The sequence below is a fragment of the Peromyscus californicus genome, unplaced genomic scaffold (assembly GCF_007827085.1).
Source record: "Peromyscus californicus insignis strain IS unplaced genomic scaffold, ASM782708v3 Scaffold_4__1_contigs__length_199733344, whole genome shotgun sequence".
In the NCBI taxonomy this organism is placed as follows: Eukaryota; Metazoa; Chordata; class Mammalia; order Rodentia; family Cricetidae; genus Peromyscus; species Peromyscus californicus.
The window spans coordinates 16,114,236-16,120,235 of NW_026294562.1; positions in this window are offsets into that span (position 1 = coordinate 16,114,236).

A 6,000-nucleotide genomic window follows, 5' to 3' on the forward strand; every position below is an offset into this window, starting at 1 on the left:
CTGAGGTCACATTAGCTGGTTGTACTTCAGCCTCCTTTAATAACATACGTTTCTTTCTTATTGTACTGAAATCAGAAAACTGTTCCCAAACCTGGCTGTTCACCAGGTTCATAAGCCCCTAACTTAGACATTTCCTTAGAGAACCTCTGTCCGACCATCCAGAAGAGAGTTCTGTCAAAACTCTGTCAGGTCCTGTTGTTTTTCTACCCACAACCTTCAGTGAGCCTAATGGCTTCAGAACCTGACTCTCAGAAGTCTTCAGAGAGGACATGTTTGATGGGTGAATGAACAGCAGAAAGGAACAGGGGCCGGCAGGTGACTCAGAGGGTCAAGGGACTTGCTGCCCAGCCTGGCAAATTTGGTTTCATCCCTGGGATCCACATTGTGGAAGGAGAGAAACAACATCTGTAAATTTTCTCCTGAGGTCAACATGCATGCTATGGCATGGATGTTCCCACTCCATACACAAAATAAATTAATTAATTAATAAAAAAAAACTTTAAGACAGTGTCTCGTCAACTAGCCCTGGATGTCTTAGGAAGTGCTATGTAGATAAGAATGGCCTTGAACTCACAGAGATCCACCTGCCTCCCAAGCGCTGGGATTAAAGCCTGCACTGCCGTGACTGGCTGTTGAAAAAAATAAATAAAAGTTTTAAAGACTAACAGTATTGTTGAAGCTGGTTAAGAGCACTGGCTGGTCTTCCAGAAGACCCAAGTTCAATTCCCAGCATCCACAAAGCAGCTCACAACCATCTGTATCTCCAGTTCCAGGGATCGGATGTCCCTATCTGGCCTCAAGGGCATTGCACACATGAAAATACTTCTGCAGGCCAATAGTCAAAATCAGTCTCCTAACACCAGGCATGGAGTGTGACAGCTGGAACTCGCAGTCTGTAAACCTGGGTGACACTCTTTGTTCCTCCAGGATTAATGTTCCAAACTTATCTTTTTTCTGTCACTGTATTTTGATGGCCCTCCTGAAAACCTCAGCATTTAGGAAGAAATGATAGGGTGAGCAAGATGGCCAATTTGGGCTGTGGCTTAAGTAGTTTATATAATTCGTCACTTGTGTTTGCTGGTGCCGGTCACTGCCTGCTGTGCCTACAAATTCTCGTCCAGCTTCTCTCCCATTTGCAACTGTCTATTGACATCTCCACCAGTATATTCCAGTAGCATTATCAGATAAACCCATCAAAAAGAAGTTGCCTGGCGATGGTGACGCACGCCTTTAATCCCAGCACTCGGGAGGCAGAGGCAGGAGGATCTCTGTGAGTTCGAGGCCAGCCTGGTCTACAAAGTGAGTTCCAGGAAAGGCGCAAAACTACAGAGAAACCCTGTCTCAAAAAAAAAAAAAAAAAAAGAAGTTATGACCAGCTATGGTGGAGCACGCCTTTGATCCCTGCGCTATGAAGGCAGAAGCAGGCATATCTCTCAGAGTTTGAAGCCAGCCTGGTCTATATAGTGAGTCCCAGTTCAATAAGACTCTGCTTTAAAAAAAATTATTGCTATCTTCTTTAATTCTTCAAAAATAGTCTGATCTTTCCAGCCACCAATCATCTAATCTTTCAGGTTAGATTTTTTTTTTTAATTATTCCATGTGACATGAAATACTAGCATTTCTTCTACAAGTAGCATGGTCGAGAGAATTCCTCTCTTCAGATTCTGTCTTCAGAAAACCTTGGAGAAAGGGATCATGTAACATCTCTTAGCCTCAGCTTTCCAGTCTGTAAAATGGAGATAATATCCTCCTTAGAAGGATGTTTGAGTTCAATTCCCAGCAACCACATGGTGACTCACAACCATCTACAATGAGATCTGGTTCCCTCTTCTGGCCTGCAGGCATACTTGCAGGCAGAACACTGTATACATAATAAATAAATAAATAAATAAATAAATAAATAAATAAATAAATAAATAAATCTTTTTTTTTTAAAAAAAAAAAAGGATGTTTATGAAGATTGTGTGAAACCGTGTGTTAGAGAACATCACACAGTTGGAGTGGCAGCTATGCTTATGATCCCAGACTTGGAAAGGAAAGGTGGGAGGATTATTTCAAATTTGAGGCCAGCCTGAGATACATAATGAGTTTCAGACAAGCTATAGAAGGAGATACCACCTAAAAAGCCAAAACCAAACCAAATAAACAAAAAGCATATTAAATAATATTAGGCACCGAGCAGTCACCAATCATTATTGCTTCAAAGGTGACTTTACAAATTTTAACTTATTTTCAATAAAACTCAACTAAACTACATTAAAAGGAAAGTCGTGGGGCCTGGAGAGATGGTTCAGTGGTTAAGAGCACTGGCTGCTCTCCCAGAGGACCTGGGTTCAAGTCCCAGCACCCACATGGCAGCTCACAACTGTCTGTAACTCCAGTTCCAGGGCTTCTGACACCCTCACGTAGACATACATGCAGGCAAACACCAATGAACATGAGATTAAAAAAAAAAAAAAGAGGAAAGTCTTGGTTGGAGATTGGATTTCGACTCTTGTGATAGGCTTAGCAACACGGAACTGTATACTTAAAAATGATGAAGATGGTAAATGTTATGTTTTACTACAACTTAAAAACTTGATGGAGAGAATCATGAAATAGAGTTTTAAGTAGGGCAAATAAAGAATGGCTGTGTGTAATACATAAAAAACATATTCATAATCTTATCTACAACTCCTGATAAACAGCTATGAACACAAACAGACCTAGTTCACACGCTCTGGCCCTTCCAAGTCTACCTCTATTGCCAGAGGCTCTTTCTAGGTTATGGTAACTGCCTTTCTGCTCCCCAGCTGCCACCATTACAGGCCGCCTTCCTCCTCCTCTTCCTCTTACTCCTCCTCCTCTTACTCCTCCTCTAACTCCTCCTCCTCTTCTTCTCCCCACTTCTCGACCTTCTCCTCCTCCTCCTCCTCCTCTTCCTCCTTGGTTGTGTTATTAGACAGGTTCTCACTATATGGCTCCTGCTATCCTTGAATGTGATTCTCCTGCCTCAACCTCCTGAGTGCTGGGATCACAGGCATGCATCTTCCGTCCTGGCTATCCAGAAAGGTCTTTCTAAAACACACATCAGGCATGCCTGTGATCCTGAGCACTTGAGAGCCTGAGGTAGGAGAAACAGCCTGGGCTTCATAGCAAGAACCCATCTCAGAAACAAGAAGGCATGTGCCAATCAGCTCATGTCACTGTCATTCTTTTTTGTATGTGGGTGAACACGTGTAGGTGCTCATGTGGATGTTTGCATGTGTGTCTATAGGAGTGTGTGCAACATTTTTGCAGGTATATTCACATGCATATGGAGACCAGAGGTTTACCAGATCTCCATTTTATTTTTTTGAGTCATTGTTTCTTACTAAACATGAAGCTTCGGTTTGGCTACACTGGCTGACCAGTGAGCTCTGGGCTGTCTCCTCACCTGCCTTCTCCCAATGCTGGGATTGCAGACATGTGCCTGGCTTTTCACATGGGTGGTGGGGATCTGAACTGAGCCATCCCCCAGCCCCCAAGTCATTCCTCTTTAAGGATGACCATAAAGTCCTCAGGACAAATACCAGATTCCTTAGTTTAACTTGGATCAGTGTCTTCCAGCCAATGTCCCAGCATCCCTCAGCCCCTGCATTCCATATTTTAGCCATAATACAAGCCTTACAATTCCATATACCTCCTCTCTTTCTCTCAAGATTTGTTTCCCTTTCTGAATACATTATTTTCTCTCCTGGACACATTTTTTTTGTTGTTATTGTTGTTGTTTTTGTTTTTTGAGACAAGGTTTCTTTGTGTAGTTTTGGTGCCTGTCCTGGATCTTGCTCTGTAAACCAGGCTGGCCTCGAACTCACAGAGATCCGCCTGGCTCTGCCTCCCAAATGCTGGGATTAAAGCCATGCGCCACCGCCACCTGGCTCCTAGACACATTTTTATCTGTTGTTTAGCCCTAAAGTCGCTTGGTTTTTGAGAGACTACTCAAAGCCAAAAATGGTGGCACATGCCTTTAGTCCTAGCTCTTGAGGGGTTGAAGCTGGAGGATCAAAAGTTCAAAATCATCTGCAGCTACAGATCTAGTTTGAGATCAGCCTGGGCTACATGAAAGACCCTATCTTAAAGGAACAACAAAAAACCCTAGTTTTTCAGGTAGGATCAGCCTCATCCTTGTTTCTACCCAGAGGCCTTTGTCCAAACTGCCTAGCAATATTGTGACTCTCCCTATGGCATACAGGCTGTGAGTTCGAGGCCAGCCATGTATTTTCCACACTGCCCTCGCTCTCCCAGACGGTTATCTTCATTAGGTCACTTGTCCTTGAGAATACCTGGTCACATGGTAGACACACAAAATACCTGTGGCCTTGAATTGAATATGCACTGAAGTGTAAATATAAACAATAAACATGTTGTTTTAAAAGACTCAACTTCCCTAGTAATTAAGGAAGTGAAAATTAAAGATGATGTATAATATCATTCTGATTAGCAGCTATTAAACCGAGCAAAAATAGCTAACGCTGGCTAGAGCTTTAGGGAACAGGGTTATTCACATCTGACTAGTAGCCAGGTCAGTTTTCATAATCCATCTAAAAACAGGATTAGACAATACGAAGCAAGAGCCAACTGCTTTTTGTTGTTGTTATTGTCGTTTTTAAGATAGAATCTCTCTTGGGGCTGGATAGGTAGCTCAGTGGTTAAGAGCACTGGCTGTTCTTCCAGAGGACCCAGGTTCAATTCCCAGCACCTACACGGTGGCTCACAACTGTCTCTGGCTCTAGTTTCAGGGGATCTGACACTATCACAGACATACTTGCAGGTAAAATACCAATGTACATCAAATAAAAATAATAAATCATTTTAAAAAAGACAGGGTCTCTCTGTGTAGCCTGGAACTCATATGTAGTGATAGATTGAGTACCCCAATAAAGCTTGCCTGGGGAATCAGAGGACAAAGCCAGCCACTCTATTAAAACATAGAGGTCAGGCACTGGTAGCACACACCTTTAATCATAGCATTTGGGAGGCAGAGATCCATCCGGAACTCTGTGAGTTCAAGGCCACACTGGAAACAGAGCCAGGTGTGGTGGCACATGCCTTTAATCCCAGCACTAGGAAGGAAGGAAGATGGCAGGGCACAGAAAGGTGTATAAGGCATGAGTAAACAGGAAGCCTCACAACGTGGCTGGCTTGTTCTGTTTCTGTGATCTTTCGGCTTTCACCTCAATATCTGGCTCTGGGTTTTTTATTAATAAGACCTTTTAAGATTTGTGTTACAGTAGACCAGGGTGGCCTCAAATTTGGGGATCCACCTGCATCTATCTCCTGAGTGCTAATCGAAATATATATAATATAATAAATAATGAAAATAGTATGTCAAACTGTGCATGGTGGTGCATGCCTTTAATCCTGGCACTCAGGAGGCAGAGGTAGGCAGATCTCTGTGAGTTCGAGGTCAGCCTATTCTACAAAGTGAGTTCAAGGACAGCCAGGGCTACACAGAGAAATCTGTCTTGAGGGGTAGGGGGGGAAATTCATCAGAAGGACATTGCAATTTGTATATCAAACACAGGTGTACCCAATTTCATAAAACAAGTACTAAGCCATGTAAAGTAACAGATTAAACACAGCACACCTGGTGAAGGGGAAGACAGAGGCAGGTGGATCTCTGTGAATTCTAGGCCAGTATGCTCTACGTAGCAAGTTCCAGGACAGCCAGGACTACATAATGAGACCCCAGCTCAACAAAACAAAATCCCAAACCCACAACACAAGAACAGTAGACGACTTTAATATCTCACTCTCGCCTATATATGAGTCACCCCCCCAAAATAAATAAAAACATCTGAGTTCAATGCTATCACAGATAAAATGGACCTAAGAGATACCTGTAGACTATTCAATCAGCCAGAAGCTCACATATGCAGGGGGACAAAGAACAAGAGAACCCCTGCTCACAACAAGGCAGAAGGAGAAAGTTGACATCTTTGTGCCACTTACTGCTCTTGCAAAAGACCCAGGTTCAAT